This window comes from Pteropus medius, unplaced genomic scaffold (assembly GCF_902729225.1).
Source record: "Pteropus medius unplaced genomic scaffold, Ma_sr-lr_union100, whole genome shotgun sequence".
NCBI classification, from domain to species: domain Eukaryota; kingdom Metazoa; phylum Chordata; class Mammalia; order Chiroptera; family Pteropodidae; genus Pteropus; species Pteropus medius.
In genome coordinates, this window is record NW_024351543.1 from 16,017,905 (window position 1) to 16,040,222 (window position 22,318).

General features: G+C 36.0%; 1 long non-coding RNA gene across 3 annotated transcripts; it reads left to right on the forward strand.

The window, feature by feature from the left end:
• Nucleotides 1-9,441: 9,441 nt before the first annotated feature.
• LOC120586806 (uncharacterized) lies at nucleotides 9,442-19,248 on the forward strand. 3 transcript variants are annotated; one of them, XR_005648813.1, is made up of 4 exons: nucleotides 9,442-9,938; nucleotides 14,594-14,746; nucleotides 15,628-15,672; nucleotides 16,711-19,248. It is a non-coding gene; the product is annotated as an uncharacterized LOC120586806 (long non-coding RNA). The 3 variants fall into 3 exon arrangements; XR_005648812.1 differs by lacking the exon at nucleotides 15,628-15,672 and having other exon boundaries at nucleotides 9,448-9,938; XR_005648811.1 differs by lacking the exons at nucleotides 14,594-14,746; nucleotides 15,628-15,672 and having other exon boundaries at nucleotides 9,452-9,938.
• Nucleotides 19,249-22,318: the final 3,070 nt, after the last annotated feature.

The following is a 22,318-nucleotide window of genomic DNA, read 5'->3' on the forward strand; positions in this document are numbered from 1 at the left end:
GCACAGCATCCAGTGCTCCCTCCCACCACAAGGCGTCCATTTATATTTTACTTACATATGTGCCTTATATTTATTTAGTTTCCAGAGCTGTGTAAGAGCATGTTAATATTATCATGGACTAGTTTAAATAAAAATCTAGGAAAGATACACATACATTTAAAATAGTTTTATACTCTTTTTATTTTATCAAGTTTATTTATAGATTATAAGCCACCTGAAGATACACTATCACATAAATATGTACATATGTAAACATATTACATATGATAAATTATTAAATTGTAATTATTATATTTAATAATATATTGTTATATATTTTAAAATATATAAACATACATTTTTTTTTTTCCTTTAGCTTCCAATATAGCAATGAACTTGGATTTGGTGAATATATTGACTGATTTCTCTAGGGAAACACTAACCAAGTAGCACTAACCAACTCCTTTCAAGGTCTAAGTCTTCTATTTTTATTTATTAGGATTAAGTGCCTAATACTTTCTGCCCATCAAACTGTAGAATGTCTAGCATAAAGGGTGAAGCCATGCTCATAGTTCATATTTTATAAGTCTAAGCAAATTTATGTAATTAACAATGTGCGAGGGACATAATTAACATTCTTGGTCTAGTGTCGAGGCCTGACTCTTTGTCCAGGGAAGAAAGAAAGTATAAGTGGCAAGGTCTTTATGAAAATACTATGAAAAGTTAAAAACACTTAGAAGTAAAACCAAAAGGAGGGGAAAAGCAATATTTTGGTGGTTAGCATGGTTTAAAAAATGAACTTGCAATTCAGTGGTCACATGTGACTTGCTGAATACTGAACATATGGAGAACAGTATTAACATGTATTCCACTTTTCCATACATATTAACTGAATAACCTAACAAATGCAAAGTTACAACTAAATAGCTAAAGCCACACTAATGTGTGAAGCAAACAAACATCTCATTTTGTCATTGCAATGCAAAAGGGCTGGAAAACTCCAGGTGTGGCTTATTCCCTTCCGTATGAAAGGAAATAAAAACTTGAAAAATAATCTTAAATAAGTAGACCATCTTTTCTCCTCACATGTAATTTATCAACTTCATTTTATTATATTTACAAATAGTTTCACTTTTCTTCAAAGACGAGATGCATTTAATGTCTGTTTGGGACATAAAGTAAGAAGCATATCCTAGCAATTCTATCCTTTTTGTTTTCCAAATAATTTTTTTCATGTTTTTTTACTTTGTCAGAGAAGGAATGTTTTCAGATAAAATGGGTGTAAACCTGGATGGTATGGTTGAAATCATTTTAAGACTTCTATCTGAAAAACTACAGTGCTGATAAGCATTTGGAAAGCTTGGTACAATCCAAACCAAAACAGCCTGACCCAAACTCTCCACATATTCTTTCCACTACATGACATTTGTCACTTGTTAGCCACACATAATTTTAAACTAAGTCCCTTTATGGTCATTGAATTATCTAAGATAAGGTGATTGGCTTATTTGCTGTGTCTTTATAATGAATATTTTTGCCAAAATAATCATGAGGAATCCAATACTGGATAATAGTTCTATTTGTAGTACAGGATTTCCAAGTAATTTCCAAAAATAAGTTTCTTAGCAGATAATGCAGATATTTCTTCTAACTCTACTCCCTCATCTGTAAGTAAAAACGTAATTTGACTGGAACTCTGAGTATCAGTGCTAGGAAATGAGGCTTTACTCATTGGGGAAAAGACTAGTAATCTAGATGATTAGACTTGAATTTTACTCTGGCTTAGCCCCTTATTAGCTGTATGAACTCGACCAACACACTTCACCTCTGTGAGCCTCAGTTTCCTTCTCTGTACAATGCTCACCTCACAGGGCATTTGTGAGTAGTGATTAAAATCACACTTGTGATTTAAACTAGCAATATGTGAGCTGAATTCTGCCCATAGGTATGGTTTGCTTGGCTTATACAAAGTTTTTCATTATTAAAATTTGTTGACAACATTTAAAAATTAGCAATTCAGATTTCTGACCTTTTGTTTTTAAATGTAAACACTGAAAAACTTACAACTGGCTGAAACTATTGGCATAAACACATTTCTACCACTGACTTTTGTCTTCACTCATCCTGCCCAGTAGATGTTTCCCCATTAGACAAAAAAAAAAAAAAAGTTTAATTGATTACCCTGGTGACACCCTGTTGAATAGGATTTTCTCAAAGTGATCTTGATCACAAATCAAAATTCAGTGCACATTAAAGGGAACTAGTGAATGTTCAAAAAGAGAGAGAAATAGACGTGTACCTAGGTGATAGAATGTTTATGTGAGGAATTGGACAGTTAAACACAGATATTGGTTTATTTCACAAAAATGTAAATCCGCCATCACTACTTTTATAATTGCCATAGATTAATGTTTAAGACGTGTGGTTTGGAGCCATCCACAGATAAAAATGAACCATTCATCAGAAAAAAGCAAGTCATTTACTTGAGAAGCAATGATAACGAAATTGATCTGTAACTAGTAATTAATAATGAGCAATGAGGATTTATCCCTAATACAGTTAGGCACCAAATGGTGTTAAATAAAGCTCAGCTGACAAAAGCATATAGCATCCTGTTTCATCTCAACCAGCTATCAAAGTGTGCTTCAGCTTTAGATGCTAAGCACAGTTTGTTTAATTCTCAGTTCAGATTCAAATGTATTTTTTCAACATCTCCTGTCACTCCAGAGATCTTTTTCTATTAAAAAATATATTAAAGTATAAAATTATACAGAAAATTGCACAAATAAGTATACAATTTATTGTATTTCTGCAAATTGAATCCACCTTTGTAACTGACACCCAGATCAAAAACTGAGTTAGTTACTTGTACTCCAGAAGCACTGCCACCTTGGTGACCCCCTTAAGACACTACCCACCTTTCTCTTCAAGGGTAACAACTATTATGACTTTAAATACTTCTGATTGCTTTTGCTTGATTTTGAACTTCATATACATGGAATCATAAAATGAGTGCTTTTTATGTTTCTCTCACATATCAATATATAAGATTCAACCATATTTTCAAGGGCAGTTTTAAGTCTTCTATTCACATTGCTAAATAGTATTTCATTGTGTAAAAATGCCATGATTTATTTTTGCATTCTACTGTTAATGGACATTTAGGTAGTTTCCAGTATAGAGCTATTATAAATAGAGTTTCTATAAATATTCTTGTACTTTGTTTTTTGGTGCATGCATGGATGTATATCTGTTGAGATCTCTGTATTCCTAAGATCTACTCTGCTTAGAGTTATGGAATCCAATCATAGGGACTGTCCTCATCATCCTGTTTGAGGCAGAGGTTACCTTGGGCTTCAAGTGTTCTTGAGCTCTGCTCGTAATTATGCTCCTGCTCTTCAGACAATTATTGCTTCTAAAGCTTGTTAACAAGAATAATATCTGTCTTATGAACAGTAATATACCATACTATGCACTGTTCAATTTAAGGCATGTTGGCTATTTGTTTCCTGTTGCTGTTGTAATAAATTGCCACAAACATAGTGGCTTAAAACTACATAAATGCATTATCTTACAGTTCTGGAGGTAAGAAGTTCAAAATAGGTCTCATGGGCCTAAAATCAAGATGTCAGCAGAAGCACATTCCTTCTGGAATCTCTCTGGATGAATCTGTTTCCTTGCCTTTTCCAGCTTGCAGAGGCATCCTGAATTCCTTGGCTTGTGGCCCCTTCATTCATCTTCAAAGCTCATCACTCCATCCTCTGCTTCTGTCATTACATCTCCTGTCTCTGATCCTCATGACTCCCTCTTATAGGGACCCTGTACCTCTGGCAGGTAAACATTAGGAGATTGGGGGTTATGTTCTAGGCTCGGCTGTGCCTACCACTTGAATAATACCAACTAGTGCTCATATGGTAAAGACAGGTACCAACAAGCACCTAATTACATCTGTAATAAATTCAGCATGTAGAATTCATTATCTACATAAGGATTACCTCGTAATGGACCTAATAGCCTTTATTTAGTTAGCTCTGAACAAATCCCCAGGGCTAAATGAGCCTGTGTCTTTTTGCTCCAACTCGTTTACTATATATAGTCATAATTCTTAGGAACATTGTTGTTTTAGGAAACTTGATTGCCCTAGGAGACCCAGGATAAGATAATCTTAATACATTTTCCCATTTGTGATATCTACTTCTTTTTTATTTTAAAGCATCTTTTGACTGACACAACAAAAAAAAAAATATAATTAATTCCTTCCTAAATTCATCTCTGCTTCATTTCTACTGTGTAATAAAGCTCCAAAAGGTCTCTTACATCACTAATCTGATCCATTTATTAGCTGTATATCTGACTTCCAGGGAATTTAGCATCACAGATAAAGTGTCTAACAAATTAATTTTAAGTTATTGAAATATGGGCTGTGGACACAGTAACCTCTTGCTCATTTTTACTCCTTGGGACCTATATGTTGCCCCAGCAGAATACTTTTCTCTGAATTTGTGGAGACACATTTTTTTTTTCCAGATCCTTACATAGAAAGCCAACTGCATGGATATTGTGCCAGGTTATGAATAATAACCTGATTTTGAGGATGGGATTTGAAATAAGCAATTGGGACATAAGAGAACAGCAAGAAATGACAGTTATTGGGAATGATGTGAGCCTTGTTTATGACAGGGACTGACATTCTGACCCATGACTTAGGTATGAAACAAGTTCAAGGAGGTCATAGCAATACCTTATTTGAGTTAAAGGGTTTTTTTTTTAAACTAAAGAAGTCAGAGAAGCAATAAAATACCCCTTTAGCTTATCTACACAGACAACAGTAAATAGAAGATTTCAAAAATTAATAAGAGAATTCAATTGCAAAATATGAAAATCGAACATAATATTTTTAAAAAACCTAACTCATTCATACAGAGAACAGATTGGTAGTTGTCACAGGTAAGGCATGGGGCGGGGGGCATGGAATGCACAAAAGTAGTCAAAAGGTATAAACTTCTAGTTATAAAATAAATAAATCATGAGATGTAATGTACAGCATGGTGGTTTTAGTTAATAAAACTGCAGTGTGTATTTGAAAGTTGTTAAGAGCGTACATCCTAAAAGTTCTCACCACAAGAAAAAAGATTGTAACTATGTGCAGTGATGGATATTAACTAGACTTACTGTGGTGATCATTTCACAATATACACAAATATCAAATCATTATGTTGTACACCTGAAACTAATATAATGTTTTATGTCAATTTCTAGCTCAATTAAAAGCAAATAAACATAATTTTTATATTTATTTTCTAGCCTTTTGTATTCAGAACAATTATCCTCAAGTTTGATGTCCGGGCAGAACCATGATAAGAATGATACAGGGTGTTTGTTAAAAATTCAGATTCCTGGCTTGTGACACACCTATATATCTGGAGGTAGTTTCTGAGAATCTTAGGTTATTTTGATACAAATTGAAATATGAGGCTCGATGGTTTAGGGGAAGGTGTGTGGTTGTGAAGGGAAGACAATTGAGTTTGAATTTTTTATTAAATGATAATTTCCTCATTTGTAGTTTCAATTAAATATTTGTGAAACTCCTACAACAAAAACAGCTGTTAAATAATGGTATTCTTTATATTTCAGATAAAATCTTAATGACCACAATTTGTGTCAGCACTGAAGATTATTTTCCCAGTTTGAAATGATCTCACTAATTCTCTGTGAACATATCAAATCAATCTGCTTGTGTCTACTGAATGTGCACCCTGTAAAAGTTATAATTATAAAAAATGTAAGATAATCTTAAAAGCATTTTATCATAATTCATTATTGTTTATGTAGTACTACCAATATCATTAATGATGAAATTAATAATGATATCTATTTATTTATACACTAATCATCTTCTAACTTTATCTTATTTAGTTCTTACAAACTCAAGAGGTAAATACTATCCACATCAACATTTTATGAAGAAATTAAATATAAATAATTATAACTAAATTTATAAATCTCATATAACTAGTAATTCATGGAGCTGATATTTAAAATCCCAGTATATTTGACTGTAGATTTCAGTCTTAACCAGTGTATTATACTGTTTCCAGACCCTGAAATGCAGACTTTCAGGATCTGCATGACACATATTAAGGCTCTACCCTTGGTGGGGGCAGACTTAGAAACAGCAGTTCTGGAAGTCAGGTAATGAGTACTCTAAGTAGCCCAAGGCCACGTGATTTGGAGCTGAGAACTACAAATTTGATAGTGATTAAGCCGGATCTGTAGCTATGATAACATAGTATATCAAGTTGAAAGCTTGAGGTAAGGACAAAATAGGAACAAAAAATGAGATCAGAAGTCAGGAGGATAAAAATAAAAATTAGGGTGAGAATAAGACGTAAGGAATGGGTTGGAGCTCACACTCAGATCAAAAGCTGTGATCTGTGAAGATCTGTGGCCTGGCGTGGAAAGAACAGCACTGGGCTAAACCATGTGGCCCAAATAATTGATGAAAAATCTAGAGCTTCATTGTTATCACAGAAGGAGGATGTTTCTGTTTGGGTGGTTACTGATTCTTGCTCTACTCGTTGGGCTGATGAAAGAAAATGAGTGGTCTGTTTTGAAAGCCCTGATTATTATTTTGAGAGTCCAACTATCTTTTCTTTCATTTTAAATGTTCCTTCTTTTATAATGATCCATGGAGCATTGCTGGCCCGCAATTTGGAGGGCCGTCTCTATATAACTGAAATTAGAAACGAGCCACCTTGGAGCATTTTATTAAGTAAGGCAAAAAGCTAGAGTATCATTTTTCTGTATGGAAGTGATTGAGCTGTGCGGGAAAATAAAGCCCAGTTCAATAAGGCAGTGTTTGAAAAGTGAAGACAGCGAACTTGCCATTGTTTACATTACTAACAAATGTGTGATTCAGTAGATTTTTCAGAGATGAAAACTAAAACAGCTTTGTGGGTTTTGTCCCCCCTACAAATGCACATTAAGTTGTTAGAAGTGATGGATAACTAGAACTGTTTAGGGCACAAAATCTGCTTCAAGGGGCTTGGTTAAAGGCACATCTTAGATCGCTGGTGAGTGTTAGGCTGATTTTAAATAAAAAGCATCACTGGAAATGAAGAGAAATGAAACAAAAATTTCCCGGGTTGTATAAATAGTACAAAACAAGTAAAAAGGACATAATATTGAAATAACACATATTCACATGCAGAAAAATAAAGATTTATAGAGCTAATGCCCAAATTACTTGCCACTTTTGTAGAAAGATTTAAGAATTAGTCTCTATCATCTTAAGTCCACATACAGGCAGATAGAGAATCCAATAACAACCCGCCCCCACATCCCACCACCACCACCAACAACAACAAACAAAAGCAATGTTGAAACTGCAAAGGGGACTTCAGCCACTCTGTTTTCTTGGCTTGGAAAACTCCCATTCACACTTCGCCCCAACTATTTTTTTTATCTAATTCTCACTCTGAATTTAGATGCCACTGACTCCAAGATTTCTGGACTCTAAGAATAGACAGGTTCTTCCCTCACTTACAATCTTTATTATATATATATATATATTGATATATTATATATATATGTATACACACACATATATAATATATATGCAATGTAAATATCAGTTCGGCTTATCTCCTACGTGGGGGCAGGTGACCTCAGGATTTCTATCAACTAGTTTGGGGTCTGCCGTTCACTATTACACTGTTTATATTCAGTACAGAACCTAAAATATAAAAGCTCCTTCAGAAATGAAACCAGATTATTTCCCTCTTTTACTAACTGAAGAAAATGAGATAAGAAATCAGGTGTTTTATCGAAGACAGTAGGAAAGGCTGTTAGAACAAATACAGGAATATAAGAACCCATTTTTAGAAAAGAGTAAAAGAAAAACAATTAAGAAGAAAAGTTTTTGGTGCCATTAGCTTTCGTAAAATTCTTTTTCCCGTTATATAAAACCAGTCAGCTTGTTCCATGACATCATTGTCCCCAACTGCCATCACTACACATGTTACCCGTTTTAGGGAACAGTCTTGAGACAGGCTCTAGCCTTGCAGAGTCGGCCATTCCTCAGTGTGAAGAGACTGAGGGAGAAAACTTTCCACAGCTCCCTGGGCTTGCTGAAGTCAGAGAGACCGCTCCTGTGGGCACAGAGCATCCGCCTTGTCATCCAGCAATGCTGTTTATTTTCCTATCCTGGAGCTCTGGGGCTTAAAAATGTACCCGAGACTTCGGGCAGGTCAGTTTGAAAATGATATTTAAATATAATCACACTAACATCTAAAAATAACATTCATCTAAAATTAACATTGGAGTGAGTGAAAAGAAGTAGAAACGTTGAGTATCAAGAGCAAATAATGGCTTGGGGACATCAAATTATAACACCAATATATGAGCCCAGGCTTTCCTGTTCAGCTGTGTGACTTGCTCTAGGAATTTATATTTACATTTACATTTGCATGGTTTTGAAACCCTTACAGCTTTCTTCTCTCTCAATTTTATAATTCACCTCCTATGGATTGGTTTACTAGAAGACTTGTTCTTGGAATTAGAAAAAAAAGTAAATTCATGACTTCATGGTACTTTTTAAAATTCTCCATGAATTTTTTTTTACTCTCCTCTCATTAAGAATTAGGGTCCATGTTACTTCTCCTTAAATCTTCAGGCTGTGGGTGCCACAATCAATCTTTAACTTCAGTGACGCTGATGTTTGGGTCATTAATTCTTTGCCGTGATGGGGGTGAGGGCTGTTCTGTGAATTGAATATTTAGCAGCATCCCTGGTCTCAAGCCACTAGATGCCTGTATAACCCTGTCCCCAGTTGTGCAAACCAAAAGTGTATTCAGACGTTGCCAAACATTCTATGTGGGGCAAAATTGCCCCTGTTTGAATAGAGTATGGTGGAAATGAGGTCACAGGACTTCTGAAGCGAGGTCATAAAAGCTCAGCATGCTCCTGGTTCTCTTGGGACATTCATTCTGGAAGAAACCAATTGCTATGAAAGTCCAACTACCCTGAAACTGCCATACTTGGAGAGGCGATATTCTGGGTGACAATCCCAGCTGAACTCAGATGACAGCCCTGGCTGAGTCTTACCTAAATCTTTGACCTGAAAAATCTGTGAGATAATAAAACTGTTGTTGTTTAACCCTGCTTAGGTTGGGGTGGTACCTTAATACAGCATGGTCATCGAAATGGAATCACTGGAAAATGGGAAGAATGTAATCTACTTAAGAATCAGGTTTTTCTTGAATTGTATATAGCTTATCAAATGCGTAGCAGATACACGGGTGCCCACAAGCACGAATTCTCCACACTCAGTTATTTGGGTGTGTACTTGTGGTATGCTGAGAAAATAAGAACTGGTATCCTAAACTTGTTCTAATCCTTTTGGTTTTTTTTTCCCCCACAAGAGAAAATATTTTAAAGATGTAAGAGTTAAAGAAAACATCTGGTTTATGGGAAAATTATAAGAACATGCGTTTCCCTCGCCTGCTTCCTATCACTCCCACAGTGGAGCCTTAGCAGATTCTCAGCCTTAGCAACAAAATCAATAACAGGCTAACGTAATTACTCTGCAGAGAGGGCAGACTGTGTCAGCTATTACTTTATTAAGGGAGAAGAACACGTGTGAAAGGACAGCATCCTGCAAGGACGGAAGAATTGGGAGAATGCAGGAAAGAGGGCAAGGCAGATCATAAATATGCTGAATTGAAGGAATTAGGATCACACCCTGAAATGGCAGGAAAATGAATGTTTGCTTTTTCTGGTTTATTATTTGCTCAGTGATACTTTAGCATTTCAAAATGACAAACACCTTGGCTGTGGTTCTATCAGTCTCTTTGCTTTATTTAATTTTATAAAGAAGAATGCTCAGATGTTAAAATATTTGTTCTCTTTTCACTCGCAATTTTCTTCATTTTCTTCACAAAATGGAATGACCCTCCAAGGTAAGATTTGAAGCACAGAAATTATTCAGTGTTCATCTGGCACTAGTTCTGTGATAAGTTCTAGGCGTATTTTCATTATTTTACAAAACACCCCTGGGAGGTGTTTTGAAACGAAATGATTTGTCCTCCTTTATCTTCCTCAAGAAGGTCACGATAAAATATTTAGAACTTTAAACCTTCCACACCAGCACTTTTCCTCTCAGTTTTCCACAATGGAAAGTAAAGAAGCATCTCATGCTGGGAACGGGTCAATTGCCTGTTTGGCCTCAGATCCATTTCCTGGCCTTCCTCTGCTTTACCCGGCACTGCAGGGGATGGTCCTGCCACACTGCAGTTCCCAGGCTCCTTTGCCACCTGCTTCCTGCTATATTGGGTCAACAGGAGGAACTGGAGAGATTGAAGGGCGGGAGAGGGAGAAGCAGCCAGGGAATCTTTCTGCTCTGTGCTTCAGTAGCATCTCCAGACAACTCCAACCGTGGATGGAGTTTCAGTCCAGCTCTGCTATAACTGCCTCCTCCTATTGTCCTTCCAGCTTAGGGCTCGTAGCGGCTAACATTCCCAATATTAAATTTCATCTAATGTTTTTCTCCCTGGACCCTGACTAATTCGGGGAGACTCTAGTTCCAAATGAAGCCCAGCTTGACATCTGGATATTATGTTACGTTTTGATAGAACTATAAAAAGCAGAAAAACTTTGGTATTATTTCTCTGGTGTTTGTTGACTGACTTTACAGTTTAGGTTAGAAAGCTTCTAGAGTAATATGTTATAAAATTCTAGGAAAAGCAAAACTAATTTATAGTGACAGTGGTTGTCTTGGCGGGGATGGGAGAGATTAATTGCAAAGGAGTGTGCAGGGAATTTTTCACATGATAGAAATATTCCAAAGCATTTTTGTGATGATTACATAAATGTATATAAATTTGCCAAAAGTCATTGAACTGTATATATAAAATGGGGCATTTTATTGTATGCAAATTATACTAGGGCTAGTAGCAGCTAATATTTCCAAGATCATGTCTGCATCATTTATTTTATGGTGTTTTGCTAATGATGATTCTTTCCTTCCACATTTATGAATTTGAATACTACTGGGAGGAAGAACTATCTCTTCTCTCATGTTTATTTATTTATTCCATTATTTATCTATATCATTATGGACTAGTGGATGTTTATTTATGGCTTAACATCCAATTTTGTTGCTAAAATTTTGTTGTTCATGTTTTTCCAGTTTGGGCCAAGAAGAGCTCCTTCGGGTGGGCTCTTGTATTCTTTTATCAAGACCACCTCCCCGCTTCCACCCCCCAAACTTTTTGAGCATTTCACTTTCTGGCACCACGTGATGTTCCTGTCTCACTTTATGTTGCGGTGTTCCATCCCTGGAATGAATTCCTTCTCCGAGAAGCTCTGGTTCCTTTTATTTGCATAGAGTGTTTAGAGACCAGTAACTGATGTAACGTAGCCTCATTATTATTAGGGTGTCATTGCTCTGACCCTCGAAACAGGTAGAGCTAGTTATTTTATGTATGTATACTAATCCATGCATGTACACATATCTATATTTTTGTATTTATATGGACAGACATTAAAAACCATGAGTTAATACTGCTATCTCTGATTCAAATCCAATAGCATGCATTGATTTTAGGCTTTCCTTTTTCCTTATTTGTATATTCTTTCTCTAACGCCAAGAAATCATAGCTCTCATTATCTACAATCTATTCACTTTTTTGTTCAAGTCTAATATAAACATAAACTAGTTTAAGAATTGCTAGACATTACCCCTGATGAAAATCAAAAACAAATCTCTTAGTAACTAGATTACAGTTTTTATGTAGTTATTTTTGTTTTTAGCCTTGCAGTATCCAGTTGAGGTACTGTTTTCCAAAGTGACTTTGGGTAGTTCTTGTCTTCCCTTTACACTTCAGTGTGGTTATGTTACTCATTTGTAATGCAGTTAGGTTCATTTCTAGTGTTTATATTCCATTTGGAGTCACCTCCATGTCCTGGTTGCTTTAGTGGTTGCTTTAAATTACTCGTTTAATTTTGGGGTATGTGAAGGATACGTAAAATATTGCTGTGGTTCTAAAAGTCAGTTATATTAAAAGGAAGTGCTCCTTTTTCATCCCTGCTACCCTAACTCCTTATCTCCTATTCTCACCCCTTTCCCCCAGACCCCTGTAGCCAACCAATCTCTTCAGTTTCTAATTCACCTTTCCTGACTTCCTTCTTCAGGAATGAAAGAAATAGAGAATCATCATTAGGCAAATAAGCAGACACTGGCATATTATCCAATATTCCTTTCTTCTGTTAAGTGAAATATGCTATAGATAATTTTTGTGGGCTTTGTATTTTTTCCCTTACAAGTATGTCCTAGAAATCATTCCATATTAGTTCAAAGAGATCTTCCTTATCTTTGAATTTTTTTTTCAGCTTCATAGTACTCCATTACATTAGGCCTGAGAATTTCTTATTGACTTTCAGATGCTATAAAATTTACCTTGTTAGAACTGAATATTTATGTGTTCCTATAATATTCTTAAGCTTTGTACTAGGGTACATTAAGTTACTTGCAAACAGTTTGATCTTTTAGAGTTTTCCTTTCAAATTTTGTTAGGCGAGATGACTGAGGCACTACCAGAGCAAGACATTGGGCACCTACCTACTGCCCTGGGAATTGTGGGGTTTTCTACTTTGGCAGATGGGAACTGGCACAATTTCCAGATTTTTATGAGTGCTGGGGGCTATCACCTCTAATTTTTCTGTGGTTCTTTCCTGAGTTCCGGTCGTATTTTCACATGCATGCACTGACGGGCTTTTGACCTTATATTCAAGCAAGACCCTCTGCAGAAACTCCATGTTCTCTCTGTGTACATCTATTTCTTCTCCAGTATGTTGTCTTGCGAATTCTGTCTGCCTTGGTTTTCCTAGGTTCCTAACACCATTTCCTCCACTCAGGGAGTCCACCAGCTTTTGCCTGGCTTCTCTCTCCTTTTGCCATAGCCTGGAAATTCTCTCATGGCAGTACGAGGAAGTGATTGTAGGGCTCAGCTCATTTGTTTTCCTTCACTCAGGAATCACTGTCCCTCTTTACGTGATGTCTAGTATCTTCAAAACTTTCATTTCATATATTTTGTCCATTTTATTAGTGTTTCAGGAATAAGGTAAGTCTGGTTCCTATTATTTCATCTGGGCTAAAAGTGGATGTCTCTGCTATTGTAAATGGACTTGTTTTATTTTTCAATTTCAGTTTCCAGGTGTTCATTGTAAATTTACCTTGTAGTTTGCAAAATTGCTAAACTCACTTATTAGTTGGATAGAGTTTATTTTTTTTAGTAGATTTTTTTTTAGGGCTTTTAATGCAGACCATTATGTTATCTTTGAAAAAAGACAGTTTTGCTTCTTCCTTTTATTTATTTTTCTTGCCTTATCTACGATCTCTAGTACAATAATGAATAGAAATGGTGAGAGTGGATATCCTTGTCTTGTTGATCTTAAAGACAAAGCAGTCAGCATTTCACCTTCAAGTATGATGCTATCTGTAGTTTCCTTTCTTAGATTTTCTTTAGCAAGTTGACTTGTAATTGTAGTTTTCTGTGAGTTTTTACCACGAATGGAACATGAATTTTATTAAATGCTTCTATTCATCTTTTAAGATAGACACATGTGTTTTATTTCTTTTTCTGTTAATTTGGTGATTTATACTAATCTATACTTATAGTAGTTTTATTGAGGTATAATTCACATACCATAAAGTTTGTCATTTTGAAGACTACAATTCAGTGGCTTTTAATATATTCACTAGGTGGTGCAATCATCACCACAACCTAATTCCACAACATTTTCCATTACTTAATTTTTGAATGTTAATTCAAAATTGCATTTCTGAGAAAAATTCTTTTGGTCATGCTGTATTATTCTATTTATTAATTGACTCAACTTCTTAAAATATTCTTAAGAATATTTGAATTTATGTTCATGAGGGCTATCCGTAGCTTCCTTTTCTTTTACTATCTTTCCTGAATGTGGTATCTGAGTTATGCTGGCCTTGTAAAATGAGTTTGGAAGTGTTTTCCGTCTATTTTCTGAAAGAGTTTGTGTAGAATTGGTATAATATTTTCTTTCCTTTAAAACTTTGATAGAATTCACTGGTGAACTAAGTCATCAGAGCCTGGAATTTCTTTGTAAGATCATTTTAATTACGAATTTAATTTCTTTAATAGATATCAGAGTATTCAGATATTTTATTTCTTCTTGTATCAGTGGTAATTATTTGTATCTTTTAAAGAATTTGCATTTTTAAATTCAGGTCGTTGAACTTATTGGGATAAAATAATTCCAGATTGTGTTAGTTAACTAATACTGTGTTTTCTTTTTCTTTTTTAATTACCTTGAAACATAGTGGTTTTAAACACCAGTAATACATTACTTATGCTCTAATGGTTTCTGTGGGCGAGGAATTCAGGAATGATTTGATTGCATGGTTCTGGTTTAGGCTTTTTCATGAGGTTGTGATGACTTTTGGTGTTGCTGATGTGTAACTAGGGTTGGAGGGCCTGTTTCTAATATAGCTCATCCATTCATGTGACTAGCAAGTTGGTGCTGGGTTTTTGGTGGGAGGACTCAACTACTTTCTTGGTTTTTTTTTTTTTTACAGGAGTATTTGAGAGTTTCCCCAACATTGCAGTTGGCTTCTCTTAGAGAGAAAGTTTCAAGAGACTAAGGTGGAAGATTAAGGTGCCAATGCCTTTAGGATCCAGCTTTAGAGGTCAAACACTGTCATTTCCACAGTCTGCTATTTGTCACATAGGTAAAACATGATTTTATATGAAAAAGAATTCTATTGTCTTTTTTAAAAAGAGTATTAGACTTTACTCTCAGAGGCAGTTAAGTTACTTTAGAATCAGCTTGGTCCTTTCGAAGCTTGTTTTAAAGATTTTTTAAAATGTTGCTGTGGTGAGTCTATAGCTGTGGCTATTTAAATTTAAGTTAGTATTAAATACAATTAAAAATTAATTCCTCAGTCACAACAGCCACATTTTGAGCACTCAAAGCCACATGTGGTTTGTGGCTATTGTAGGGCACAATACAAATGCAAAACATATTTGTAACTGCAGTAAGTTTTATTGGAAAGGGCTGGTCTAGAGTAGTGTTAATCTAGGACTAGTTTAGTCCTACTACTATATACTTCTTGGGTCTCTACTGGATGCCCTGCATTCACTAAGGCCTCACTCTTCCCATTGGCTCACCAGAACTCAAACTTCTAGCTCTTTGAGATCTCTGGGAATTGGTCAGTTTACAAATCTCCATTTTTTTTTTTTTTGCCCAGCCTCATGGATTTTCACCCTACACATCTATGGCTTGGAATTCAGCAACAGACTCAAGACCCTAATATAAATCTCTGAAGCTATTTCTCTGCCTAGCCTCCTCCTTTCTAGAATTCTGCTCCACAAATTCCACCTGCTTCAGCCTTCCTGAACTCTGATCTCTGTTTCCTTAACTCAGTCTGAAGCTATGATATACTTGGGTTTCTCTCCTTACACTGTGGTCTGGAATGTGCTTCTGGGCAGAAAGCTGTGGTGATTCTAGGGTTTCCTCCATTAGTTTTCTTATCTTGAAAATCATATTCTACTTTTTTCCTGTTGTCCAGTGTTTGAAAAATGTTTCATGTATTTTTTTCTACTTTTCTAGTTTTTATAGTGGGCAGACCAGTCCAGTCCCACTTACTCCATCATGGTGAGCAGCAAGAGTTTGTTCTCTTCATTTTGAAGATCATGATAAAAGTATATATAAGCATATAATTATATACATAAGTATATAATTATATATATTTACTCTACTTTTAGATTGTACCTGGTTTATTTCTCAACTCATTATTGTTACTATATAAAAATATGCAACATAAAAATAGATAGTTTTATGATAATTGTTTTGGTTTTATTGGAGTAGAGGTGTTTTCATTTTGAGGACATTTTAAGTATGATATTTTTTTGGTTTGTTTAAGTTTTTGAATTTGTAACATGTTAACCTGTGTCAAACCCAATAACTTTAAAAATAAATTTAATAAAATCTTTCTCCCTTATCTGTTCTCCATTCAGGCAGTTACAACCCTCAAATAGATAATCGCCATTACTTACATATCTCTCTAGAGTTACTTTATGTTTATTTAAGGCAATAAAAATATAAAGTCTTATTTTTCCTACTTCTTAAAAAAGAATATCTCTGAGATCTTTCTGTATTAAACAATAATATGGAAAGACAGGCAGAAAAAACATTTCTAGGAAAAATGCTTTATAGCAGTTTTTCTCCTAAGTTATTCAAGTCATTTGTAAAAAGAAAAAAATGGAATTTTAAAACTTGAATATTGTAATAAATTTAGAAAATAATTATGGCACCTTTAAACTCAAAAGACCATGGTATATTTGACAAATAGACCATGGCTTCTCCATTTCTCACTTTTGGATCCTGATAAAAATGGTGGTGCTTCTTAATCATAAGAGCATTCAGTAACCAAATCAATAATAGAAGCAATTCATCTCTTAGTGTCTGTATACTCTATCTTATTCCTTGTTCCAGACATTGTTTCAGGTAACAATGTCACACAATATTGGAGACTAAAAATAGGGCAAAAGAAGAGACAAAAAATAAAATTGGGATTAGGGTATAGGCAGGGTAAGATGAAAAATACATCCTTAAAAGTCATCTGCGTGGGTCACAAATCTGGCTTTGAATATTCTGAAAACCATATGTGAACATATTTTTTTATCTCCTTAGGATACAAACAGAACAATTGCTCAAGAGAAGTACAGCTGATTTTGGAATAAGATTCTGACAGGGATTTCTCCTCAGGATGCCTTATAAAGAAGACACTATGAAATCATAACTAACTTATTTGTCAATGGATATCACAGATCCACTCCTGTGACTTTGGTAGGCATGGCTTTTAATGCCCATCCTGTGTTTGATTATTAGCCAATTGAGGTTGACACTGTTTCGTCTTCTGCTGAGTGCTGACCAGGCAAATAGCCATCTAACAAAAGCTGATCTGTGGACGATAACATTATGAAAAGACAGCACATATGTAAGATTAATGATCAGCCACTCGATGAGAGCAGGAGGTCTCTAAAAGGGAATATGAGAATACATGATGTTTGGAAACCACAAATTGGACCTTTTTGCATGTGGAAACATATATCAATCTGAACTGTTTACTGTGACATGGGAAGATACTTTTAAGAAGGGCAGTATGAGGTGATGACGAGACAGTAGTTAAAATAAAGATACGCACACAATACTTTCATTAATTCAGCCTAAGCACAGAGGCATAATTGACACATCAGAGTCAAGAGGCTCATCTCTTTGATTGACATAATCAGGAAACCAGAATATATTAAAATAATGAAAACTGGTCTTCCTTCATGTAGATATTGAGTTCAAAGGAGGAATTCTATATGATCAGTATTAGGGTGAAGCAGAACATTTCATTGAGAGTAGAATAGTGTCAACATAAGAACATTCAAACCTGTAGAGAACTTTTATAAGAGTATGAGCAAAACAGGATAATGCTGGGAAACAAGATCTCAAATGCTCTGGAGAATGACAAATTTGAAGTTTATTTTATTCCTTTGGAATTGAAAGTGGAATGTGAGGAAGATTCTGTAACAAGTTGGTTAGCAAGATGATGTGCTCCCTTAAGTGTGGTTACATCTTCCACAGATCTGGAAAAGAGGATTACTTCTAGCATTTCACAGGTGAATTAACTGAGATGCACAAAAACAATTGACAGAGCTTGGTTAAATCTTTTACTAGAAGAGTTATAGGTATGGGGCATGACTACCCACCATGACCTGCTCAGTTAGGAATTTATGTTCAGGTTACCCTGTGAGTTACTTGCAGCCACTGGACTTGTCAGTTTAATTACAGAAACTCCCTTCTTATCCATAATAGATAAACCAATGGTGGTATATTCATATGATGTCATACCATACAGTCACCCACTACAGTATGGACAGATCTCACAAGCACCATGTTGAGTGAAAGAAAGAAGCCAGACGTGAAAGAACACCAATTTTAAAATTCCATTTATTTGAAGTTTCGAACTAAGTAAAGCTTAGCAAGTGTATTAGAAATTAGGATCGTGGTTAACTTTGGGGAGAAATGTGGGTGTTTTGACTGATAAAAGATAAAAGGAATATTTCTGGGGATATGGGTGCTATTTTCTCTTGAGATCTGGGTGGTGATAACATTGTGTGATTTACTGAACTGCATCATTATGATTTGTGTACTTTTCTGTATCTGTGTCATTAAAAAACTAACAAAAAAACTTTATGTTAGGTATTGGCCAAAAATATTTAAAACTCATTTTTTAAAAATCAGAACATTTTTTAAAAATTAGAAATAATTTATACAATTATCCTACAGACAATGGGAAGCAAATGTTAACTATTTAACCAGAACTGTTAACTAGAACTGTTTCTTAAAAAAAAAAATTATAAACAGAATGTCAACTACAGATAATTTCTGGCCATTAATTGAGTAATTTCAGATTAATTGTGTAATTTAATGTACTTTTAAGTGTTTTAATGGGAAACCAGATACATTTCTCATAGTAAAACAGTAAGAGATTTAAGACCCTTTATGAGAGAAAATGTTTTAGTTTTTATTTTCGTCTGTTCTCCAAGCTTAGAACAATACCTAGCACATGACAGATGTTTTGTAAATATCTGTTGATGACTGGCTGAGAGAAAAAGTAAGTGTATTCAACTGAAGTAAATGCATATTTGGAGAGAAGATGATGATCTTAGTAGGGTGTGGCCAACACTTTAACTTACTGTCTATTAAATGGAGTACTGCAATTGTAAATAAGTCTTACTGGATATTTGTCACTCTAGTTGCCTTGAAAACTGAGATGAGGCAGAAAAAACAACACAAGCAAAGGCAAGGCTATAGGACAGCTAGATGTATGTGGGGAAGAGTGGACAAGGAGTTCCTTTTTGGCTAAAGGATGGAGGCAGCAGGGAGATAATGATGGATGATGGTGGAAATCACGGAATTTGGAGAAGACAAATAGGTGATATTGAACATCAAAATATGACTATGGTTTTGTTTGAACTCACCCATCCTTGCCTTCATAGTTCCACTTCCCAATACCACGGTGAAGGCCAGTAGAGGCCAATGAAATGACCTGGTTCAACGGAAGTGTCTGCACAATTTTTCTCAAACTGGAAAGGTTTTCTCTGAAATGTATTTGAGTATCTAGAGAACATCAAGATAGCTGAAAAATAAAAAGTATCTGATTGCTGTTATATGCTACCCAATGCTTGAAAGTATGATTCAGTTTTTTTATTGGGTGAATGTCTGAAGGTTGTGGGCACCTTGGAGACTCAGCCTGGTCACCACTCTAAATTTCAAAGCTTTTGAGTCAGCCTGGCCATAGTTTTGTGGGTTTGGCACAGTCTTCTCCATGAGTCTAAGCAACTAAAACAACACACAACCATAGAGTCCTCCTGGGATGCCTTGATTTTATGCATTGTGATGAAATAAATCATATACACTTAAGCAAAAAATTTAAAAATATAAAGCAAGCAGTATAAACCCAAATGGTCCCACTTCCATTGAGCAGTGCTGAGTATGCAATTATATTTTGAACAATAGATATTCATAAGTCAAGCAAAATGCTCATGAGAAAACAGCTCTCTAATTAAATAAAAGGAAAATCAGTGTTTCTTGTTGCAGGGATTGTTGGTGGGATTAAAGGATTGTTCTTGAGCCCAGCACACATAATGAGACCTGGCTGCCTGCCTTAGAGTTCTGCAGCCCCCCACCGCGGAGACAACCCTAACTCTGAGAACAGCTCAGCTTCACAAAGTGGGAGGATTAAGACAGACCTTGACCATCACTCCCGGGTCTGTGCAGATCTCATCATCAGGGCCACTGTGTAGTTTTGCATAGTTTGAACACTATGCAGAGGTGCTGGGCTGAGAGAGCAAGTGGGGCAGGAATCCAGTCTACAGGCTGGTGCCAAGCCATGCCCCTTGGTGCAGGGCTTTCTGCCCAAGGAGCGCTTTGTTCTAATTCATTTAAAGATCCTCTATGGACCCATAGGGGCTTGCCCATCTCTCATACCAGCAGGAGAGACTCTAACCCCAGAGGACTGGGGTTAGAGTCTCTCCTGCTCTACCCCAGGCTCAGTGTCACAGCTTCTAGGACCCAGTGCCAGGATTCTCTGTGGTAGTAATTTGTACTCTCTTGAGGTATGAGCCCAGCACCCATCCCTGATTATTTCCTGCCTGAAGACTCCCCTTTTCCCTTTTGGAACCAATCGCACTGTGAGGTCTCTGCTCACTCTCAGGGTCCTCCTGGATGTATTTCCTTCCGGTTGATGCTGTGTACTGATCGTGGTTAAGCTGGCATCTGGGTTTCCTGTACAGGGGAGTGCCACAATGTGAATATTTAACACAAAGTCCAACTATTGGAGGTCAGCAAAGAAAAAAAAAAAAGAAAATGAGGAGAATACCTTATTTTTCATTTGCTATTTCACAGACTAAGTGTAAGACCTAGGATGAACATGCTTCCTAGAGTGTGAATATCTTATTGTGCCAATTATGATTCTCGTTTCAAAAATAATATACATATTTATATCTAACATGACCCTTACGTGCAAGCTGATTATATCCTTTGGCACTCAACTAAAGAAGGCATGATTTCTTCAGTGCTGGGAAAGAAAGAGTTGGGTTTCTCTAGGACTTACACCATACCAGAGCTATGAGAAGTTTGGGGTATTTTCTAATGTTAATTTTGACTCCACGTGATTTTTTGTCTTATGGTTTAGAGGCTACTACCACTTAGCATAAAATATAAATCTATGTTTAAATGTTTTTAGGTTTTTACTTACCCATTCTTCCTAAAGTTTCCTTTAAAGAAAACGGCATATGCCCCTCATTCTTCTCTCGGGATCCTCTTTGTTGCTAGTAGTTTGTGTGATAGAAGCTCCACTCGGCAGCATGTGGAATGTGTCTGGATTCCCTGTTAAAAATAAGGAGATGTTTTCTTCAAGATACTTTCTTTGGGCTTAAGACTATGGCCTCATCTGAAATTCCATGCCTGGAATGGGTCAGAGGCCTGTTGAGCTGAGACTATAGTAAATCACAGAAAGGCAGGTCGGAGAAGCAGACGAGAATAAAGTACTATAGGCCATGCACAGTAGTCAACTAAAACATCAAGCTAGCTTTACCTAAATTGTTCTGGACATAAATAAATGACCAATCAGAAAATTAGAGCTGGATTAAGTTCAGATTAAAACAATAATTTAAATTTAATAACGAGTGCCAGTTGTATATTAGGCACTCTTCTAGCTTTCAGAAATTCATAGACAAATAGCCTTGTCCAATCTTGTCATTTTAGAAATATGGGCACCAATAGGAGACCCCCACACAAAAAGCTGGGACACCCTCAAATAAGAAATAAGCAAAAAGGGAAAACAAGGAAACATGTGTGTTGTATTTTGATGCTAGGTGAAGGGATGAAAAATCCTCCCCTGAGAATAGGAGCCCCAGGTAGTTGGTCCTCATGCAGGTTTGCTTTCTGAATTTGCACAATCAGCGTGACCCAAAAGAACCTCAAGAAGAGAATCTAATGTCAAATGGTCTGAGGCTGGGTGGTCCCTGATGGCTGGCATAAGCAGTGTGGTCATCTCCTGACTGACAATAATGGTATAATGCCATTGATTGAGAGGTAAGTCCGATTTATGTGCATCTTGGAATCAATGGAAGATGGCAAAACTCTGCTATGTTCTGTCTGGGTGAATTGGTGCAAAAAAAAATTATATATATATATCGTCAAAGCCCAAGGTGGCTATATGTCTTTTTTGTTAAGATATAATGCTTTCAGTGTTTTGAAGCATATTCAAGTGACAGAATTCTTACTCCAGTTCATCCAGAAATAGTGTTCCTGCACCTTTAGAGCAGAAGCACATAAATAAGGATTCATGTTTAATAGTCAAAAATGGTGGGAGCATTTATGTTTGTTCTACTACACCATACTGCCTCATATAGAACTACTTTGAAAAACACTGTTCCTTAGGAGTCAGTCTTGTGAACACTATTGATGGCAGAGTATCATCAAGTGGCTGTTTTAAAGAGAACCCTCCACATACCTAGTCAGTCCTATCAGAAAGGTAAACCCTTGCTGTGCATAAAGCACATAAATAAATCAAGCTCCAGCTTTTTATCCCAAGATCCTCTAAGACTCCCAAGGAAAATCCACTTTTGGACAGATCAGAAGGCTTGATCTCACAAAGTAGGTCAGCTGCTGAGAGGCAGACTAGTGCCTCCATAGCAGTGCAGAGAGGGCATCCTAGAGCTCTGGGAGCCAGGGCTGAGTC